A 23,877-nucleotide genomic window follows, 5' to 3' on the forward strand; every position below is an offset into this window, starting at 1 on the left:
CCTGTTTCATTTTGAAAATGAAGAAGCATAAAGCAGCAATCCTTTCAAATACACAATGAATCTTTAGGGTAGAACCCACCCCTCCCTCAACTTTGTCCTTAAAAATAAAGATTACATTAAAATGGACTTCTTCCATCTAATGGGACAGAGTGAATAAAAGAAGAAGGTCTTTAGCAAAGCATGTTTACTATGTACGCTTAACCTGTCGTGCTCAGTCTAATATTGTAAAGAGGGCTAATTATCCACGCAGGGATCCACTCGTCCTCTGGAAAGACACAAATGAATCTGTAACTTGGTTCATATTGGCCAGTTTTGTTTTGTTTTGTTTTGTTTTGATTTTAGTTTTGTATGAGGCTTACAAATGGAATCTTTCTCCTTCCCTTCCTCCCTCTCTTCCTTCCTTTCTACCTTATCTTCTTCTTTTTTAAAATAATACGTGTCTTTATTGCCAAAAAAAGAAAAAAAAGGATTCTGCAGCTGCAGAACCAAGATCTTATAGGAAGGGTTCTCCATCAGCTCTCAGAGGATCAGAGCCCTCCTTCCACCTGCTCAGTCCTGAGTGTGAGATGGTACACTGGGTGGAGGAGGTGAGTCTTCTCACAAGGCTTTTGTCCTCAAAAAGGTTAAAAAGCAATTGACTTTGATGTTAATCCTATTAACACAATACAGACCTGCTATTACCATTCTCTGTACCTTTACTGCTGTGTTGCCTTGGTTACAAGTATTCGGACCTGTTACTCCATATTGCTCCTGTGTCTGTCCCTGTGTCTGTCATCTCTCCATCTGTCCCACCTCTCTCCTTTGGTTCTGCATTATTCTCAGTCGAGGTCATTTCCTCCCCTGAAAAATAATGAAAACCCTCTCCCTTCTTCCTACCCACGGTTTCCTCTTGTCTCTCACTATTCCTTTCTCACACCAGGAACACTCCCAGGCCACAGGTAATGATGGATCAGCCCCTGTGGATGTTTGGGTGCCCTTTGCACCAGACACACCAGCAGGAAGCCCAGTAGCCCCCAGAGTTTGGGTGTGTTTTGGAGATGTCAGGCTCAGTTTCAGGGAACACTAATTTGCAACAGGAAGTGCTAGTGAACCCTATGAGGGATGGGAATTAGCAAATAGGGTTGGCAGTCAACTGACAGAGGAAACTTAAGGAAGGGGATCATTTAGAAAAGGAAAAAGAATTTAATCCGTTTCAGGTGTGTTAATTTCCTTTATGGGCAGAATTACTATGGATTTGGGGTATGTTTTATTCTTTCTTTTCCCTAAGGTCCGGCCTGATTTCATAGGGAGGAGGCAGGGATAAATGCAGTGAATTTGATTATGGACACCAGTCTAATCCAAGCTTAATGAGCCATGGAAACAAAATAGTCCAATCTCCTCTAACTGCTGAAATCCAAAACTAGAAGTATTGGGAGCCCTGTGGCTTTGGTTACACATAGTCGTAGTACAGGTCTTACCTCAGCATTTGAACCATTCAGTGAGAGATCTAAAATGTCTTAGTTCTTTGAGTAGCACATATAACTCTTTTAGAATTAATTTGGAAAAAAAAATTACCAGGGATGACAATATGTAAAAAATTGTATACACAAATTAGAATTTTCAAATATTAATATTTGTTATGACTACTTCAGGATTTTTTTAAAAGAAGAAATAAAACTATAGAGATGAATTTTGAGGACCCCATGTCCCCACTACCACCATTAAGCCCATTTCCCTGCCTCCTTCTCCAGAACAGTCTCTACTGTAAATTTAGGAAATAATCATCCTGTCCACATTTTCATCTTTTTTTCTGCATAAATTTATTGATAATTGAATATATTGTGATTTTGAAAACTCATTAATATTTTTTAGCTTACAATTTTTAATCCAACATGTATGTTTGATTTTTTTTTTCCTCTTTTCTGTTTTACCTTATAGATCCCATTAATTTTAATTGGTTGCAATAGAATAGTAGTGGTTAAGTAACTGATTGGGGAGGTTAATAGAACAACCAATTTAAGTTAGAAGAACTCTCAGAGAAGTAGGTTAGTTAGTTACAGAGTTATTAGAGCAAAATTTAGGGAGGTAGAAGTGAAAGAAGCTTAGAGTCAGGCTGAGCTGTGATAAATGAGAAGAGAGAAATAAGAAAGTATGGTTTACATAAGTGAAAATCAAACTTGCTGAGAACCAGGTTAGAATGAGCTGGTTTGCAGCAGGCCTCTCTGTGAGACCTTGAGCAAACCACTGCCCACAACAGCCTCTCTCTTACTCCTCAGTGGTCCTCTCTTGTAAAATAAAATCCCAGAGTAGGAGAGGCCAAATGCAAGGAATACAACTTATCACTCAGTCTCCCTCAGTTCATAACTAGGGAAGTGAAGATTAAAAAGGTGTTATAATATACAGATACCACTCAGGGCAGAATATGAAACTGGGCTTGGAGTAGGAAAAATTGTTCCTCTATGAGTACATTTTCCAACAATTAAAACTTTTCAGCAGTTTCTGAGGCAATTCATTGAATTGACTGCTGTGTAAATACTATGATTGGTATAAAGACAAGATCTTTCCATTAAACAATACTGACTTTTGGGGCACCTGGGTGGCTCAGTTGGTTAAATGTCCAACTTCAGCTCAGGTCATGATCTCCTGGTTCATGAGTTCGAGCATTGTGTCGGGCTCTGTACTGATGGCTCAGAGCCTGGAGCCTGTTTGAGATTCTCTCTCTCTCTCTCTCTCTCTCTCTCTGCCCTTACCCACTCATGCTCTGTCTCTGTCTCTCTATCTCTCTTTCAAAAATAAATACATATTAAATTTTTTAATAAATAAATAATACTACCTTTTTACATAGCCCAGATGAGAAAGCTGCTACTCAGGGAATTTAAACAACATGTACAGGGTTGTAGTTTGTAAGTAGTAGCGCCAAAATGTGGACCCAAGGCCATCTGGTTTTCACAATATGTTTTTAACCACAGTGCTGCACTATGTTGCCTCAGTACAGTTTCCTTCTAAAACAGTTACTGACCTGTCTCTGCCATTTAGGCTTCTACATCCACAAGTTTTCAGATTTACAGGGGCTCACCTCTTTCCTATCTGTAAGTATTAGGGGACGGGACGTCTGGAATGGAGTAGAATTGAGGGTAAAACATTTGGCTTGATGCTTCTAGTAAGAACTACAATGTCAAGGGCAAAAAGCTTGGCAATTCATATTTTTAATGAACTACAAAGGTCGTAAGCTTTGGAATCAAATGTTCTGATGGCAAAACAACAGTTGAAGGAACAAAGAATTAGAGGTGTGCAGCAAAATTAAGAAGTAAGAAGATTTGTAAACAGCAGACGATGAAAGGGAAAAAAGATTACCTGGAAGGAGTTTTATTTTGTTTTTTTTTTTTTTAATCAACCCAATTACCTGAATTGGCAAATAAAGTAAATCTCAAAGAAGAGTTTGCTGAAGAAACTTAAACAAAGATACCATGGAGACATTTTTAGAATCAGCTGTGCTATTGCTTATGGTGAAGACAGAATGCACGCCCTGGGATTTAGATGAAGCCCTAAGACATAGAGAGTAAATAAACACACAGATCTGAAAATTCTTCGTATTAATTGATCTTTAGAAATTTGGTGTGTCAGAATATTATCAGTACAACAACACCTTAGCCACTGGACCAAAGGCAACATCTACAGGCTTTTGGAAATGAGAATCTGGAAAATTGGCCATGTCTAAAAAACAAAACACAACACCCCCAAACAAAATGAAGAATGCCATTTTTAAAACCCTAAGATTGGAGGCTGACTCTGATTTTGAAAGGCTCTCTGACCTCAGTATATTTTCCTCAGTTCCTACATAATTCCTACACAATTCCTCAGAGTGATTCCTTGTGTAGATGAGTTTTTTCAAAGCCTGTTTTTATTTTTTATTTATTTATTTTTTTTAACGTTTTTTTTATTTATTTTTGGGACAGAGAGAGACAAAGCATGAACCAGGGAGGGGCAGAGAGAAAGGGAGACACAGAATCGGAAACAGGCTCCAGGCTCCGAGCCATCAGCCCAGAGCCTGACGCGGGGCTCGAACTCACGGACCGCGAGATCGTGACCTGGCTGAAGTCGGACGCTTAACCGACTGCGCCACCCAGGCGCCCCCAAAGCCTGTTTTTAAATGAAAGCTTCCTGCCTCCTACACCTTGAAACTGATGGTGGTCTTGGAGGGAGAAACTGTTTAATGGGTCAGGGATATTATTGGAATGATGTAAATATTTGGAACAAGACCGAGGTGGTAGTTGCATAATATGGTGAATGTGCTAAATGCCACTGAATTATTCACTTTAAAAATTTAATTTTCTATTATGTGACTGTCACCTCAGTAAATAACTTTTAGATGAAAATAAAGAATGGGGGGGCACCTAGGTGGCTCAGTCGGTTAAGCGTATGACTTCAGCTCAGGTCATGATCTCACGGTTCGTGAGTGCAAGTGCCACATTGGGCTCTTTGCTGACAGCTCAGAGCCTGGAGTCTGCTTGGGATTCTGTGTACCCCCCTCTCTGCCCCTCCCCTGCTTGCACATGCTCTCTCTCTCTCAAAAATAAACATTAAAAAAAGAAAGAAAGAATGGAGCACTAAGGACCTCATAGTATAGCTTTATGAATTTTAAAAGATAGGGCCTTGGCTAACTGTAAGCCTGTGATGTTCTTTAGAGTTTACACTATGCCTTGTTGATATTGGATTTCGAAGTACTCAAAGTGCTTGGCACATAAATGGGATTCATATGTGCTTGATCAATGGATGAATGGATGATTCTGCCCACGTCATAGTCAGTGAAAAAGATTTCATGCAGCAACCCCGTATGTTGTGGGATATAGTAAAGGAAAGTCAAACATAACCATGAACAAAATGAAAGTTACCTTTAAGGTTTTGTTGTTGTTGTTTGTTTGTTTGTTTGTTTTGTTTTGTTTAATGCATTGGCGGAGGAACAATTAATATTTTTGGATTTTAGAGTGTTGCTGGTTTTATTTCATTTTGCACTTTTCCCCATCAACCTCTGTGGAACTGTAGATTACAAGTAGGCTTTTCTTTTGTTCTGCATTTCTATCTCAGGCCCTTCATATCTATTTCTCTGAATGTGAACAGTAGTGGAATTGGAATGAATCACAGGATATTTTCACCTTATCCCTTGTAGAGCATGACTGAATGGCTCATGCTAAAACATACAGCAGAGCTCAGTGATTGAAAAATAGTATTACTGGATAGAAAGTCACTATATTCTAAGGTTTCTTATTATAGTCTCTGTTATTTTCTTTGTCATATAAGCACCTTTGAAAAAGCACAAGTTAGAAATGAGATGGAAAACATAATAACAATCTGGTGTTCTATAAACAGTAAAGAAAGTCAGACTTCATAAAATTAATCTACATCCTCTGCCCTGGTGTTAGAAACATTTTGTCTGGACTGTCTAAAGAATTATTTCAATTCCTCAAATAATATTACTTCAGTAGATAGAGCCTGTATGTTGGTAACCTACATATTCTATAAGCAAAGCATAACTTTCCTCTATTCTCTTTTTTTTTTATGTTTATTTATCTATTTTGAGAGAGACAGAGAGCATGAGCAGGGGAGGGTCAGAGAGAGAGGGATGGAGAGAATCCCAATTAGGCTCCTCACTATCAGCGCAATCGGACATTGGGCTTGATCCCATGAACCATGAGATCATGACTTGAGCTGAAATCAAGAGACAGATGCCTAACCAACTGAACCACCCAAGTGCCCCTATTCTTTTGATATTTAATATTAATTAGTGTTTTTCTAAAAGCATTTTTTTTGTTTTGTTTGCCCATTGTTAGAAGGATCCTTGGATCTTTAAACCAAAAAATAAGAATTTGACCATTAAGGAAGAAACTCACTTGTATGAATATGACATCAGCCATCTTCCTTAAAGGAGGAGGTAGGCAGTAAATTTGAATTAAGAGTTTTAGAATTTTACTACCTTTTGGCTCTCAAAAATATTTTTTCTTTCATCCTTCCCACCCCAATTTATATAATTCTTTCATGCTTTCCTTTACCCTCCTTTGTTTCTTTCACTGCCTGAAGTCCTGTGGCATAATTTTCATTTGTAAGGTATGAAGCATAGAATAATAGAACAATTGTGAAGATTTCCCAAGGTCAAGAAGATTTCACTTGAATTGTGGTGTGTCTGCTGTTGGTGCTGATAAAGGGAAGAAAGACAACAAATGCATACAAGAAAAACATCTAAACTGGAAGAACAGACCATTGTTCTGAAGAACAAGGAGAATTAGGTCAGGTACACTGGATGGTGCCTAGGAAGAAAGCAATACTGAAAATCTTCATAAGACTGTGAATAAATTCTTTCCTCTTTGAAATTTGTTCCCTGGTGGTTGCTTGGTAGCAAAGTCACTGAGATCTATTCCTTACAGTAGTCAGTGCTATGAACAAGAGCCAGAGTAGACCTACCACATACATATTGCTTTATTTATTTATCTAAGTTGCTGTATTCACTATCAACAAATATTGATTGGAGCACCTTCTACATGCCAGGCATGTCAGACCTGGGTTACATAGGTGGAAAATATGGGGTTTAACACTTAAGCAGCTTACTGTAGAGTGTATTTAAATAGATTCAGGGGATCAATCTGCCCACATAAGATGCACAGTTGTTGAATCAAAGATGTGTGTGACAAGTGTAACAGTCCTGTAGTAGAGGGTCCAAATGAGTGAGATTAGAAGGGAAAGCCTTGGTCAAACTAAGATGTTTCAGATGTGAACCTAAAGTTGATAGTCATTAATGGTTTTTGAACACAGATGGGCATGGCAATATTTTGACGAAAACAGTATTTTGAGGTGATTTATGTGACAACTAGATGAGTTGGTAGCAGTGAGACCCCAGAATAGAATAATATGCCAATGAGACCTCCTTCACGTAGGTTAGAGTAATTCAGCTCAGCAGCAATCTCGATGTTTTGTAACAACCCCTATGTGGAGAAATTGTACTCTAGAGTATTGGGTAAAGCCACTGTGAAGCCACAAAAATAATAGTGGCTTAAGTGTAGAGAAATTGAGTTCGGATAAAGAAGTCTGCACCTGGCTGCACTGTGTACTGTGAAGTATTTTATTGGTATTTAATCTTGCCATTTTTGTTGCTAATGACTGTATTGAGTAATTACCAACTATTAATTATTTAAAATCAGTTCCCTAAAGCAACTTCTCATCTTGCAGAAGGTTGCATTTCTTTGAACTTTTTTTTTTTTTAATTTTTTTTTTCAACGTTTTTTATTTATTTTTGGGACAGAGAGAGACAGAGCATGAACGGGGGAGGGGCAGAGAGAGAGGGAGACACAGAATCGGAAACAGGCTCCAGGCTCCGAGCCATCAGCCCAGAGCCTGACGCGGGGCTCGAACTCACGGACCGCGAGATCGTGACCTGGCTGAAGTCGGACGCTTAACCGACTGCGCCACCCAGGCGCCCCTCTTTGAACTTTTTAAAAACTTGCTTGAAATGTGGAAACTTGGAATAGGAGGTCTACTCTAGCTTCACATCTGCACCTCTTTTCATTCCTGCTGTCTTTTCTGACTTTCATCTTCCACTCCTCCCTGCTTGCCTCTCCTGCCTGCCAATCAGCTTCCCAAGCTTTCCCGTCATTCCTCCACCTCTTGCTGGCTGCACAGTCATCGTTCAAGCAGTTCTGGACTGGTATCTCCTTTCACCAGAATTCCTGCAGCCGTGGAGTACGTGCAGGACATCTTCCTTTTGACTCTCTTAAAACTCCAGAGGGGTGTTTCCCACACACATTGCTTTGTAATTCAATAATAGGGCAGTTGTGGTTTCTTTTTATTGTGGTTATGCTGATTTTTAAAAGCACTCAGACTGAAAAAGAAAGGAAAGGTAGTAAAATACATGTGCATAGATGCTCATTGAGCATGCTTGCACATGTTGGCAAATATTGTTTATTTTCAAATCCTGTCTCAGGAAGTCTGAATTGTGTAAAATTGGTAAATCAGGGTCAGAGGGCAAAAATTTGGTTAGTATACTCATCATAGAGTGTAAGTTACCTATAGTGTATAAATTAAAAAGAAATCCATGGGATGAGCTTTCTGAAAATTATTCTTGTTTATTTGGATTATACAATGGGCAATTGTATGCTTTATGCCATTTTAATTTCTTAAATGTATTTCCTCAAGGAAAGTACATTATAATGCAGCTTAGCATAATACATGCTGAAAACATGTTGATAATGAATTTGGACAAAGATTTCCATTTCATTTCCTAGCCATTTACACATTTTTGTCTATATATTTGTTAATTAGCTGTACAGTAAACATTAATTCACAAACTCTCTGAGATAAGAAATGTATTTTCCAATAATAATTATAAACCTGCCAAAATATTGTGGGAGTTACATTGTTGGGGATCTAAACAGAACCAAAATCATTTCAAAGGTATTTTAAAACTATTGTTAATTATTTATGTAATCATAGATATGGCTTGCAGATGACTCTGATGAAATCATTCAACAAACTACGTAGGTTTTGTAGAAGAGAAATAACTTTTGCTAAGTAAGCTCAGAGTGTTCCCTCAGCCTTTTCTCTATATACACATTATGTTTCAGCAAACATGATATATATGTAGACCTCAATTATTAACAGCAGTATATATCCCAGCTATTAAGAATTCAGCCCCCAACCCCCAAAGTGTCCCCTTCTTCCTGTAATAAAGATGAGCACCAGGAAGGAAGCAAAGAGGTCTCTGAGCACCCAAAATAGACGTTCAAGACTTTGCCTACCAAAGATAATGCACTTTGCTAGCAAGAGAAATGTATACTGATAATATGATTGGGTCCATGCCTTCCAAAATCAGATGAGCAAATCAGAAAAAGGTGAATAGGAGATTCCAGGGAAAATCACAACTGCTAGTAGCCACGTGATGGCTGATAACCTGCAAACAAAGGAGGAAACAGAATCTATCAACATCACCCAGAAAAAACAGCACTGCTGTTTGGGGGACTTTTGGAAGGTGGAATAAGCTCAAACTGTCTTAGGAAACCTTAACAGCGCACCTCCATCTGGACAGCTAAATGCGGTAATTGACGTTCAGATTGACAACATGGAGGTATCCAAGAAAGGCTAAATTATAATTTGCTCAATCTGTATTGATTTTTTATGTTACACTGTAGAAAGATATCTATTTTGTGCGCTTAAAAATAAGAGGTCAAAATAACCTCAAACTTAACCTCTGTCCCCTTGAATACCTCTTCTTGGGTATTATTCCATCCACCTTCTCTTCTGCTTCTTTTGTCTTTGACCTAGTCGCTGGTAGCTTTTTCTCCCTCAGAATCATTGAGTTCCTCCATTCCTAAGGGGAAAAAAAATCCCCTTCTTCTTTAATCTTGTGTCTTCCCCTTATCATTACTGATTTTCTCACCCAAACTTGTAGAAAGGAAACTGTAGATTTGCTCCTTCCTTTTCTTTTCTCAGCCCTCTTGGAGTTACCGTCAGCTCCATGGCTCTATTGCAAATACTCACACTCTGGTTCCTCCCATCTCCTAATTATCAAATCACACAGACACTTTTCAGCTCATTACTTACTAGGCTTCAGTAAGGCAATGGTCATTCTGTCCTCCTTGAAACCCTCTCCCTCTTGGGCGTGAGGCCATACACTCTTTCTGTTTTCCTCTTAGTCTGCAGTTCCTTCACCCTTCTTAGACATTGGTCACTGCAGGTTTTCCAGAATTCGCTCATGCACTGTTGTGATTTTAACTGCCATCTCTATGTGATAATTCATATCCAAGTCCATCTTAGACACTTTCATGAAGTTTGAAAACTGGTCTGTTTATTGAAAATTTTTACCTGAGTACCTTGCAAGTTTATCAAATTCTTCATACCCAAAATCAATTTTAGCTTTTCTCCTAAATTTGTTCCTCTGTTTTGTATCTCAGTTGGTGACACGAATGAGTCATCTGAGCATTCCATACACATTCAGAAAATAAAACAAAAATGAGTCACAAAATGCATTAAAACTCTACAAATCTAGCCGTGCAGAGATAACCGCCATTAATATTTCCTTCCAAATTTTTGTATATTTAAAATATATTTTAATGAAAAAAATAAAAATAAATAAATAAATAAAATATATTTTAATTTTTTTTTTCCAACGCTTTTTATTTATTTTTGGGACAGAGAGAGACAGAGCATGACCGGGGGAGGGGCAGAGAGAGAGGGAGACACAGAATCGGAAACAGGCTCCAGGCTCCGAGCCATCAGCCCAGAGCCCGACGCGGGGCTCGAACTCACGGACCGCGAGATCGTGACCTGGCTGAAGTCGGACGCTTAACCGACTGCGCCACCCAGGCGCCCCTAAATAAAATATATTTTAATGAGATCATATCATTTGACCATTTGCCACTGCAACACTTTTTTTTTAATTGGGCAAAAAATTTTCAACAGTCTTCTGCCTCAAAATATACTTCTTCAAAATTATTTTTGAAATTGTTCGTGTTCTAACCAATAGTGTTATTGAGCCTACAGTGTTGAGCATTTATATCACAGTTGTCCATTTTCTTTCCTTTCTCACTTTTTCCATAAGAAAGAAATGACTATTGAAAAAAAAGAGTTATCAAATATAAAAATAATCTCCTGGGAAGAGAGGTGAGAATTTCCGGGTGCCTGGTAGTAGCAAGTATACTCAATAGCTCAATAAGTAATGCCATTCATTGAGGGTTTTCTGTGTGCCTCACTCTTCTAAGGACTTTGTTTAACCCTCACCATAAATCTGTGAGGGTGGATATATTATTATTCTTATTTTATAGTTGTGGAAACTAAGGTAGCCCAGGGTCATGTAGATAGTAACAGAGTCAACAGTCAAATTTGAGCAGTCTGTTCCAAAGATCAGACTCTTTACAGCAGTGCTAACCTGCTTTTTATTTTACCCTAGGGCAGCCTTTCTACTAGAATGTACCTCTTAGTGTTCAATTTCTCGGGATAAAACCAGTAAATAATATAGTTAGCTAAATTATCAAAACCTTTAATGGACAGAGAAGCAAAAAGACACCATTTCTATGAGATAGTGATGAATGTTTCATTCATACTAGTGGTTATTCTGGGTTGTTTGTTTTTGATAATATGGTGGGGGGAAGAAAACATACCAGCAGTTTGACAATGAAACCCTAATTTCAAGTTTAACACAATTTTTAATGCAAATTGATGTGAAAGTATTGATACATTTTCCAATTATGATTTTAAAATTATGAATTATTTAAATCTGCTAATATCAAGAGCTAAATTTGTATGTGGTGAGAAGTAAAATGTAGCCAGTCCCCTCCCATCAATTGCACCTCTCTACCTCATTCTGTCTTTCTTGCTCTGTTTGCTGGTGAGGGTCTCATATTCAGTCCATCAGGAACCCCTGAAGCCCATAGTGCCGCACTCTTTCCCATCACCTCCATGGCTACTTCCTTATTGGAAGCCACCATCTTCTGTGACCTGGATGATTGCAGTAGCCTCTTAATAGGTCACTCTGCTTCTACCTTGGCTGCACTACAGTTTGTTTTAAAGACAGGGGCCAATGCAGACTGTATCATTCCTCTGCTCACGATCTTGCAATGGCTGCCATTTCTCTCGAATTAAAGTGGTTATTGCAGCCTACAGTGTCCACCCTGATTTGGTACCTATTTCATCTCTGGCCTTCTTGTGCACTCTTCTCCCCCTTGTTCATTCAGGTCCAGCCACACTAACCTTCTTGCTGATCGTCAAGCTCCTCCCATATGCTTATGCCTTAAGACCATGGCACTGGATGGATTGCTGTTTTCCCGAAAAACCTCAGACCAATTCCTTGATTTTCCTCAAGATTTGGTTCATGTTTCATCTTCCACATGAGACCAGCCTTGACCATCATATTTTTTTTAAATGTTTATTCATTTTTGAGACAGAGCATGAATGGGGAAGGGTCAGAGAGAGAGGGAGACACAGAATCTGAAACAGGCTCCAGGCTCTGAGATGTCAGCACAGAGCCCAACGCGGGGCTCGAACTCATGGACCATGAGATCGTGACCTGAGCCGAAGTCGGATGCTTAACCGACCGAGCCACCCAGATGCCCCGACCATCATATTTTTTAACTGCATCCTGAATCACCCCCATTTCCCAGTCCCTGTTCTATTTGTGGGTGTATCTGTTTGTTTCTAAATACCATTTTTCCTTCTGACACATAATTCACTGCATTTATTAGGTAGTCTCTTTCACCTCCTAGACTGTGAGCTACTTGTGGGTGAGTGTCTTCACCCTTTTTGTTCACTGGTACAGATTTATGTAGAATATTGCTTTAGTCATGGTCAGTGTTCAATACATTCTTTTTTTATGTTTATTTATTTTGAGTGACAAAGAGAACACACTTGAGTGGGAGAGGAGCAGAGAGAGAGAGAGAGAGAGAGAGAGAAAATTCCAAGCAGGCTCCGTCCATGATGTCAGCACAAAACCCAATGTGGGGCTCTATCTCAGGAACCGTGAGGTCATGACCTGAGCCAAAATCAAGAGTCAGATGCTTAACCAACTGAGCCATCCAGGCACCCCAAGATGACATCTTTTGAAAAATAATGCCTTAGTTAATGATTGAGGTTTATGTAAATGGCCATTCCTACATTAGGCCAGTTGCTTAGGAGATATCTGGGGGGACAGTCATAATCCAAGAGCCTATCCAAAAGTGAGATCCTAAGTAGCTTGCTATTATCACCTTAAGAAACTATAGAAAGTTCACTGGAGGATAAGCACACATTTTCTAGTTCCAGGATCATGCTTGAACAATCCTAGACTGGAAAGAAGCAAATTGAAACAAATGAAATTATGAAGGAACTATATACCCTGTGAGACCACAGAAAAGCCAAGAGAAAAGATGAGGTTGAAGGTGGGAACCTGAACTATTTCTCTCTGACTTAAATGGAGCACTGGAGAGCCCAGAAGAAGAAACAGTGAAGTCCTGTGTGACACCAAGTGAAACAGTGAAGTCCTGTGTGTGTAGGTCATCAAAGCATACAGGCTGAGGTCCTTTGTCCTCCTCCTTTTAAAGAGCACAAACTCTGTAAACCACATAGGTTCAAGGTGCCAGCTCTGGAATCACATTTCTCTGAATCCAAGCTCTGACATTACTGTTTATGAGACCTTGTACCTAACCTCAGTTTTCATAGTGGTAAAATAGGAATAATAATAGTACCTTCTTAGAATGAGGATTAAATAAGATAATCCACATTGTGCTTGGCACAATGCCTAGAGCATGGGCAACATTGGGCAAGTTACCTGCTGTTGTACTGGATAGTTGCTGTAGTTAGTTACTACCCTTATAGAAATGTTAAATGAAAAATGGTACTTGGGGGGAAGGGAAGGAAGGGAAAGAGAATTACCTGGGAATATTGCCTGGGGAAGGACAGTTGGCCATCCAGACAGGTCTTTACAGAGTAGTATTTTCCTTGGTGTATTAACTGTACTCCAGGCTTTCCCCCTCAGACACACAGTATTAGAACAATGATCTTGTCTTCTTCCCTGACTATGCTGACTCCCACTCTCAAAGCTCACCAGAGTCTTAAAGCCACAATATCAATTGATTGCTTAAAAGCTACAAAATGTTTTGGCTTTACCAGTGCACACATTCTCCTTCTGTAGGTAAGTTCAGAAAGCCAAATTATAGATTTACAATAGACAGAGTTAAATTGGATCAGAATGTTTACTGTCTCCTGTTTTTGAGGAGCTAGGATATTGGAATGAGCATCAAGGCTGGTCCTTTGCAGTAGGACAGGCCCCCTCCCCAGTCCCACACAGGTACTTCCTCTCCTCATGGACAGCACATCTCTCCTTTTTCTCAGATTTACTTGCTACCCTCCCTCCACCTTGAATGGGAGCATTCTTTCTCCAGATGTGTTAACATCCTTAACCAGTTACTCTCAGGGTCCAGCTTAGGAGTCTCTTGGAGATGATTTTGCATAACTCTGGATCAGTCTCTTAATTTGATATTGAGATGTGGTAGACAATTTCACTTTGTTCATTTCCGGGCTCTGAGAGGACTATTTCAATGTAGCGTGCTTGAGTCTTTTCTCCCAATAAGACCCAAGAAGCCAAGAATTGTTGGGAAGTGTTAAATACAAGCTGGGCTCAGCAGACTAAAGGCATGTATCGGCCCTTACAACTATCTTTTGGATTGGATGGAGCATGACCCGACTTGGACCCACTTACTTTTCCAGCAGCCTCCTGCTGTCCTCCTCTGCCAGCCTTGACAGACCAGAAAGTTGGGAAATGCTTTGTCTGAAGACTGACCTCTGTTGCTTCAGACTTTCCCTAACTTGGCATCCATGAACAAATCCACCTCAGTGCTCCAGATTCAATAAGGTCTCTTTATCACAGTTTCTCAGCATGTATTAAAAATGGAATTAAATCATACTTTGTACCTATTTTGTTGTTATTGCTATTTAATGAATATTCTGCCCATGAAAGAAGGAATTGTGTTTGTTTTTTCAGTATTGTACCCAAGAGATTAGAGAATTTTAGTGAATATTCAATGGATGATTAATGCCTCTTAAGGCAGTGTTTTTAGTTGTTTAAATATTTATTTATTGTACCTTACTTTTTAGTTGAGTATAGTCAACACACAATGGCATACTATTTCAGGTATACAACATAGTGATTCAACAAGTTTATACATTATGCTGCATTCACCACGAGTGTTAATGACCATCTGTCCCCATACCTCCCTATTACAATATCATTGACTATATTCCTTATGCTGTGCCCTTTATTCCCATGATTTACTCATTCCATAACTGGAAGTTTGTATCTCCCACGCCACTTCACCCATTTTGCCAGCCCCCACTCCTCCCCCAGCAACCATCAGTTCATTCTCTGTATTTATAGGTCTGATTCTGCTTTGTATTTTTTATTCATTTGGTTCATTTGTTCATTTATTCATTTGCTTTTTCGGTTTGTTTTTTTGTTTTGGGGGGTGCACTTTAAAAATTTTTTTTGTAGTGAGAGAGACAGAGCGTGAGTGGGGAGGGGCAGAAATAAAGGGAGACATAGAATCTGAAGCAGACTCCAGGCTCTGAGCTGTCAACACAGAGTCCAATGTGAGCTTCAAACTCAGGAACCGCAAGATCATGACCTGAGCCAAAGTCGGACATTTAACTGAGCCACCCAGGCGTCCCTGAGATTCACTTTTGAATGAAAACATATGGTATTTGTCTTTCACAGTCTGACTTATTTCACTTAGTATAATACCTGCTAGGTCCATTCATGTTGTCTCAAATGGCATGTCTCATCCTTTTTTATGTCTGTATAATATTCTGTTGTGTATATATACCACATCCTCCTTATACATGTGTCTATTGATGGATATTTAGGTTGCTTCCATAGTTTGGTATTGTAAATAATGCTGAAATAAAAATAAGAGTGTATATATCATTCACAATTAGTGTTTTCATTTTCTTTGGGTAAATACCCAATAAAAAGAATTACTGGATCATATAGTATTTCTATTTTTAATTTTTTGGAGGAACCTCCATACTGTTTTCCACAGTGGCTGTACCAATTTATATTCCCACCAGCATTGCAGAAGGGTTCCTTTTTCTCCACATCCTTGTCAACGCTTATTTCTTATCTTTTTGAGTCTAGTCATTCTGACAGGTGTAAGGTGATATCTCATTGTGGCTTTGATTTGCATTTCCCTGATGATGAGTGATGTTGAACATCTTTTCATGTGTCTGTTGGCCATCTGTATGTATGCTTTGGAAAAAAAAATATTCACGTTCCCTGCCCATTTTTTTATTGGATTTTTTGGTGTTGAGTTGTATGAGTTGTTTATATATTTTGGATATTAACCCCTTATAGGGTATATCCTTTGCAAATATATTCTCCCATTCTCTAGATTGCCTTTTAATTTTGTTGATGGGTTTCCTTTGATGTGCAAAAGCTTTTTATTTTCATGCAGTACTAATTATTTTTGCTTTTGTTTCTGTCTACTTAAGGATACATGTATAAGAAAATGTTGCTATGGCCAATGTCAGAAAAATTACAGCTTCTCTTCTCTTCTAGGGTATTTATTGTTACAGGTCTCACATTTAGATCTTGAATCCATTGTGAGTTTATTTTTGTGTATGGTGTTAAAAGGTGGCCCAGTTTCATTTTTTTACATGTAACAGGACAGGATTTTTTAAACTGAAGATGTCAACCTACTCGTGCATTATGAAACAAATGCAGTGGGCTACAATAAGCAGTAAGAAAAAGGAAATTGAATAAAATAGAAAAAATAAGTGTGCATCACATATAAGGAATTATTTAATGTAAATTGTTTTAGGATAGATATGTCTATATAACACAACACACATACATGCAGACCCACACACATGTTCATGCACAAAGTTACACACCGTTGGTAATCTAAGGTGCTCTTATCAAGGAGATGTGAAAGGAGGGGTGGTGCAGGCATTGTTGATTTGTAAAAAGAAAAAAAAATGCTAGAATTTTGCATACTAAACTCCAGCAATAAGGTTCAAAACAAGTCTTGACTAATGTGAGTAGAAGGAAAGGGCTACATCTGAATCTCCAGGTAGGTGTGCAGGTTTAATATTTATCAATAGAAGGTACTGATTTAAAAATGGGAATAAATGCTCTGTTTCAGTTGTATATTACCATATAACAGACTATTCCAAAAATTGAAACCCTAAAAGTCAACTATTCTACTCTGCAGTCCCCACCGGGCTCAGCTAGGCAGTTCTGCTTGTCTTACTTTAGTTCTGAATGTGATTGTATTCCCTTGGCCAGTTGACTGGAGGCTGGGAATTCAGCTGGGATGACCCTAACTTCTGTCCACTTCATGTAGGCTCAGAGCTTTCTCTCTCCATGTGATCTCCATGTGAAAGGTAGTCAGTCTTCCTTTCCTGGCAGCTCAGAACTTCCAAGAACATGAAAGCCAGGCCATCTTAATGCATAAGCCCAGAACTGGCACACAACCGATTTTGCCACATATAGCAAGTCCCAGTCCCAGCCAAGATTCAAGGAGGAGAGACTCTGCACGTTGTATTATTATAACAAATATAAGAGAATATCATACTCTTTTTGGTCCAAAGTGCATATTTCCCCTCACCCCACCTCTGCAATGCTTTGTTAATATGAGCCTGTTTTCATAAAATGCCTTCTCTTTACTTCTGCATCTATTGAAATCCTACCCATCTTTCTGGGTCCAGCTCAAAGCTCCTTCTGTGACTGTTTCCTTGACACTCCCCATTATCTCATTCTGGAAGCAATCACTCTTCTGTTAATACTCTCAGTACCCAGGACTCATACAGCTTTGTGGCTATATTTCATATCATGCCTTGGTGTATAGTTACACACACACACACACACACACACACACACACATATTATAGCTTCCTTTCTAGATTCTAAGCTACTTATTGAAGATTAGATGATCAATAAGTCTTGAAAAAATAAACTCATTCTTATGCCTTTTAATTGACAACTGTTAAGTATTTATAATTTCTCACTAGTATAAATATATAGGTGATGAGATGCTCAAAACTATTGGGAAAAAAAAAGACAACATGGAGCATCAGCATAAAACAATTGCCCTTTCTATCTTTAGAAATCCTTTTTCTATATAGTATTTTTTATACCTGGAGCTTTGTCTTGTGTTATTTTTCTCCAAACAGTTTATATTTAACTTGTTAATGTAGTGATTTCCTCCTAAGTAACATGAAGAAGCTTAATGTCTTATGTTGGGAAAATATACATTTCAGCCAGCTTTTTTTTTAAGGGATATGTTTCAGGCACTAGTATCCTTTATACATTAATATCATCATTCAAATACAAAAGCAGGTTTGTGGTTGTTCTGTCACTCTTAAAACTATGGATTTTCCCTGTGCACCAATTTTGTTCATTGGTAATCTTAAATCTGTGGGACCCTACCTAGGTGGTTCATGCTTTTCAGAAGAAAGCTCAGTGAGCCTTTGGTAATTGCATGCAGAAATGTGTGTCCATGTTCACATCTACATTTTTATGGGGAGATAGTCCAGTATGCTCGTCAGATTTTTAAACTTTAAGAACCCCAGTTGTAGTTATTTTAAATCTGCCTACCCTCTCAGAATTCCTGTCTTATGAATCAAAAATAAAATTATTTTTCTATTGCAGTGTAACCAATTCCTTCTAGAGAAATTGGAGAAATTATGTAAACCTTCCATCTTTCATCTTTGCATTTTATGTCTAAATGACTCTAATGCTACATTATAGCCCTCCTACTGGAGATTCTTGATCATGTCTCTGGCAACTTCACCAGTGTGAGCTTTCTTAATTTGGTGGACTTGCTACTCTTATTATGATATCTAGACCAGCAGTGTGAGTACCACCTGAGCACTTGTTAGAGCTGCAGAACTTCAGCACTAGGAAATGCAGCCCTCCTAAATCAGAATCTGCACTTTAACAAAGTTCCTGGGTCGTGACTGAGCAAATTAAAGTATGAGAAGCCCAGGACTAGTGCCTCTAGTCCTGTTTGAATCTTTCAGGATCTTTGTTTTTAAATTCTCTATTATAACATTAACAATTATCATTGGATTTCTATTTCAATATCACCTACCAGTCTTGATGAAACCTTCTCTTAACTTCAAGATTTATAAGAGGTAAGAGATGGGGGAGTGGGTCAACTAATCGATATGATTGTTAAATAACACTACCAATCAGAACATATGTGTAGTTTCTGTGATTCCCAACAGAATTGTATGGTACCTACAGCCTCTATTCTTGGTTTTAGTGTCTATGTTTTTCCCCTGGGTTCAAAAACATTTAGAGAAAGAGGCTGAAAAGTCAATTATTTTAAGATGAATACCATAAATAAAGTGACTTCACCAAAAACTGAAAATGCAATGATTATGCTGAATTACATTGAAGAAGTTAAGTTTGCACTCTGAAAAATTCCAAAAGCAGACTTTTGCTGCCCATTTTCTCTTAATAGATTCAGCAGTGATAAGTTAAGCATACATCTTTTTCAGCTATATGGTGTGTGTACCAAACTATCTTTTTCTCCAATGTTTGACTTTCATCTCTAAGAGTTTAAAGAATTTATGGCTTGGTGCATTTGATGTGGCACAGTTCCACATGTGAGGGATGGTGATTTGGATAGCACGATAGAAGTATGTGCCAAGAATAATTGGCTTCTGTCTTGCGGAACAGCTCAAATACTATGTGTATCACAGCATGTAATTTGGGTGTACAAGATGCCTGTAGTTCAAAGTACTTTACTCCTCTGCAGTGGCAAGCTGCGCTTCCTGTTGGCTGGCTCCTGTGTTTGCATTAAACAGCCTGGGTACAGTTAGAAAGAAAGCACCCATCTAGTAAGTGCATTCTCGTAGTCCTTCAAATGGCATAGACATTAGCTCCAGGATTCTTTGTCTTCCCTCTGTCCCTTCCCCTTCTCCTTACCTTTCCTGCCTTCCTTCCTTCCTTCCTTTCTTCCCTCTATTGAGCATAATGCAAAGCAATTCTATGTCTGCTTACTTTGATTTTGTCAGCTTTTTCAAGCAGCATTCCCTTGCTGTTATTAAGAATGACCTAAGGCTTTGATACAACATGCAGAGTCTCAGGCTACTCCCTTTAGAATCTGATTCAGTAAGCTTGGACAGGAATAGGAGAATCTCTGTTTTTAACTAGCAACCCAGGAGATTCTTTTAATTAGGCTGGTTTGAGAACTGCTGAAGTTCTCACAAGTAAAGGCTTTGGAGTGAGATGGACCCGGGTTAACACTAGCTGCGTCACTTTGGGTAAATTACCTAAATTTTTACAGTCTTGATTTTCAATGTGTAAAGAGGGATAATACTAACTCAGAGTACTGCTGCAGGGGACACTGTTTATGAAGCATCCCACGGTTTATACTTTGTAGTCAGTAAACATTAATTCCTTTAGCTCGTTGAAACATAAGGCTTTCAGAGGGTCAACTTTGATTTTTTTTATGTTTATCTGTGTTATGTATAATTTCTAAAGTAAAATGCAGGTTAAAAAAACACATCCAACGTTTAATTCAACAACCATTTTTTAAAGCCTATGGTATATCAGGATCTTGAACGTACATCATCTAATTTAATCACCACAGTAAACCCTAAGTGTGACAGATCCAGATCTAGGCATTAGCGGACCAGTCCAGTACACTTTTCATTCTACCACCACAACCTTCATTCTCACCACTATGTCTCTTTTGAAGGATAACTATCCTCTACACCCCGACCTACACATATATACCAGTAGCCATAAGGATACGAAATAAAGTTGTTAATTTTCTGAATAATTTATTTTGTTCAAATAATCTCAATTATTTATTCCATGAAAAATATTTATGTAGATCAGTGGTCCTCAAACTCAAACGCATCAGGGGTCAGGCAGGTAATATAAAAGGACAAGCTGGCTAGCCATGAGGCAATAAGGAGCCATAGGGACTGCAGCAAAATAAAGGGAACAGCCCATCTAGAGGAAGCAGTTTCTACTTAGTTCCAGGCTCTTTTTGTGCCAGGATGTGGGCTCTCTGTTGTCAAATCTTTAGCTTTTTTAAGGCAGGAAGAAGTCCAAAATTTTATGTGAAATTTCCCAATTTTTAAACAATGTGTGTGGGCCAAACCACATCCGTGGACCACATCTGGCCAGAAGACTGCCAGTTTGCAACCTTGACCTAACCGTCCTTAATTCTTTGATTCTCTTGACCTGGTTAAAAAAAAATCCATTTAAATAGCTTATGTATGCAGTGGTCATACTGCCTTCTGGGCAGTGTCTTCACAACATACGCAAATTTTAGAGACTGACCTTTGGTTTTTCATGTTCAGAAATTTGATTTTCTCAGAACCTAGTTAGACTGGGTACTGTGACTGATACTCAGAACTCAAGAATTTAATGTGACAGCAAGAACACTAATTAAGTAATTTACAGTGAGAAATGCATCGCCAAGTAGACAGGATACCACATTGGCCTGATCAGTTCATTCTCTACTCGTAATTCAGCCTCTGGGAAGCTAACTCTTAATCAGAAGCTGCTTTCATGAATATTGAGTCAGAACCTAGGAACTGAGGAAGTACTTTAAAGAAGTACTTCCCTGCATCAGGTCCTAGAATCTTTCTGTCTTTATGGTAGCCTTACCACTGGGTTGAAATACTAGGATTGTATTCTTTTCCAAGAGATGCCAAATAATGCTGGTGAAGTGTCTTCTTTGGTGCTGTAGGAGTGGTTCTCAAACCAATGGTGAGATTTTGTTAAAAGTCCTATTGCAGGGCCTTATACCTCAGGGATTCTGATTCAGTACTTCTGGGGGTGGGACCTGAGCATTTTGCATTTCTAACAACTTCTCAAGTGATGCTGATGTTGATGGTCTGCTTGATGGGGAACCCCTTTTGAGAACCACCTTGCTCCAGTTCATCTTCACCTGCTACTATTATCTGTGTCTTTGTTTTAATAGACTAATGTAGTCATATCCTTGAACTGGAACCTGGATGTATGGACAATTTTTAGGTTGTCCATTTTTATATTTTTAAAGCATTTTATTTCATTAAAAATATTTGATTAATTACTTCATTTTATCAATTCCAAGATGCCATCGATTGTAAGACACCTGTGGATTTTAGAGGCACTAAAAACATGGGAAAAGAATGTGCTTTTTCAAAGTCACTTCAATTCAGTAAATTAAGCCTCACTTTGGGGTGATCTCCCCTGGATTATGTTATATAAAGCTGAACTTGGTAAACCCATTTGGGGAAAGGATTACTATATGTTTTCTTGAAACAAATACAAGCTGAATGGTAAGCCTCCCTTTTCCAGTTCTTAATGGAAAATGCACTGTGATCTATGGCTGACTTTGTCATCTAATTGAAATTTATTGTTATTGTATCTGTCCTATCCTACTCAAACATGACCCTGTACTGCCACATCTTAACTATGGAATGAATCTCTTGTTGTCTTATTGGATTGTTAAGGCCATTCACCTTTTTTTTTTTTTTTTTCATAACTGATTATCAGACTCCCTGTTTTCAAGGCCTCTCAGGAAAGGGCAATTATAGGACAAGGATTTTTCTACTGTCCTAATCCTACCTTGTCTTTGTGGTCATAAATTACTGTTCCTAAGAAAAATGGACTTGGGAAAAAAATGTTAAATTTCAATAAGCATCTCCTTGCATATGTAAGAGGATGACTGAAGAAGCAGAAATTCTAAATCTGTGCTTACCATTACTCAGTCTGTTTTTGGAAAACATCCTAAGGGTTCATATATTTATGATTTTTGAAATGAATCACTAAGGGGAGTCTCTTAGTTATGTAAGTAAAAGGCCTGGCTGGCCTCTTTTTCACTAGAAAAAGAGTGTGACAATACCTCCCCCTTTTCATTAGAAGTTGCCCCTCCCCCCTTGGTCAAATTTAAGAGAGTAGACCAAATTACCTACAAATTTCAGCAGTCTACTGGGAGAAGAGAGGCTGAACCTCTCTCTGCTATCAAAAGTAAGGGAAACCCATTAGAATAGATCGGGTGGGTCTGTGCAGTTATTGTGAGGAAAGAATGCTGATAGAACAGGCCCAGGAGGTTTAACAAATCTGGAGGGAAGGAAACGCCTGGATGCCTGTTCAAGGCAATGGCCCAAGGTTGTTGACTGAGGACTGATTTTTGTCTTAACAAGCAAGATGAAATCAAAGAACTATAATCTTGAGAGTCCAACGTTGGGCTATCCTAGAAGCCTGGGGAGACCTGAACCAGCAGGACACAGGACTTTACAGGACCAGTGTTCAACTCTGATACCACATAACAACAGCAGAAGCCTTCATGCTAATTGGCAATCCTTTCTCCACCTAAAGTTTAGGAGCAAGACTCCATGTTAGCCTAAATAACTCCCGGGGTTCGTGGGCAGTTTGAAGGAGGGGGAGTTTTCAAGGAGCAACAGACTAGATTCCCCACTGAAAGAGCAGCTCTAGGATCAACGATTAACTGGAAAAACAGAAGAGATGTGAAGATATTTACATGTAAGCATTATGCTAGCCTCTGTGAGTATGGAATCAAATGAGACAAGATCTATTATGACAAGCGGAAAGACTCTATAAAATTATTCAAGTCTAGTTAGGGAATCTGACACTCATTCACAAACTATTGAGTACCTCCCATGTGCCAGAACCTGGGATTCACAGTGAACTAAAATAAATATAATTATAAACTCGTGGAATCTTCCAAATTCAATAGAACAGGTGTGATAATGGAAGTACTTGTAAAGATATGCTCAAGCTTCCTCATCTTTTAGAAAAGGCTCGATATACATAGCATAGAGTTTCACAGATAGTAATTCACTTACACCTTGAAGGCCTTTTGGAATTTCTTCATAAGTGGAAGAAAGATAGGCATTTCAGACAGAGGAGACAGCATGTGTGAAGTCAGAGACATGTAAAACAAGAGGTGACTATTTCTGAGTAGCTTATAGTAGGGTACAAATAGATGGAATAGCAAGGAATAAGACCAAGTGTAAATGCAGGTTGGGGCCACCTCCTAAAAAATCTTACTTGTACGTTTACAGAGTGGTGAACCACCAAGTATGGATAAATCAGGCTTGCCGTGTTCTGTGGTTTAGGTGACCTAGGTGGGATACATGGTGAGTGTGGCTGAGCAGGGAGGATCCATGGAACTGCTGGAAGCAGAGAGGGAGACTACTTTGGGAGAATATTGAAATGTTCTGAGCATGACATTGTGGAAGAAAATTGAGATCTTTATCATGTATTGTGTAGTGAGAAAAGTAAAGCAGATACAGACCCTGCTCTCTACAAGCATAAGGCATAAAACAAGTGAAACATGAGAGCAAGTGCCTAAAAATGTAGTTCAAAGTGCTGAGGAAAACATACAGTACCTGGATTACCATCGTGTACTGTGGTTG

At 38.7% G+C, this 23,877-nt stretch overlaps 1 protein-coding gene and 1 long non-coding RNA gene across 8 annotated transcripts in view; one reads left to right on the forward strand and one right to left on the reverse strand.

Moving 5' to 3' along the window:
• Positions 1-23,877, forward strand: part of PDE4D (phosphodiesterase 4D) — a 725,514-nt gene that overhangs the window by 589,474 nt on the left and 112,163 nt on the right. The gene's annotated exons all lie outside the window — the stretch shown is intronic.
• LOC131492303 (uncharacterized) overlaps positions 1-23,877 on the reverse strand; it is a 106,242-nt gene that overhangs the window by 19,737 nt on the left and 62,628 nt on the right. The window contains exon 5 of one of the 2 annotated variants that reach the window (XR_009252390.1): positions 15,278-15,383. The exons of the other annotated variant lie outside the window; for it this stretch is intronic. This is a non-coding gene — a long non-coding RNA (uncharacterized LOC131492303). Of the gene's footprint in view, positions 1-15,277; positions 15,384-23,877 lie in introns of those variants that run through there. 2 annotated transcript variants of the gene reach the window in all.

The sequence above is a fragment of the Neofelis nebulosa genome, chromosome 1, assembly GCF_028018385.1.
Source record: "Neofelis nebulosa isolate mNeoNeb1 chromosome 1, mNeoNeb1.pri, whole genome shotgun sequence".
Taxonomy (NCBI): Eukaryota; Metazoa; Chordata; class Mammalia; order Carnivora; family Felidae; genus Neofelis; species Neofelis nebulosa.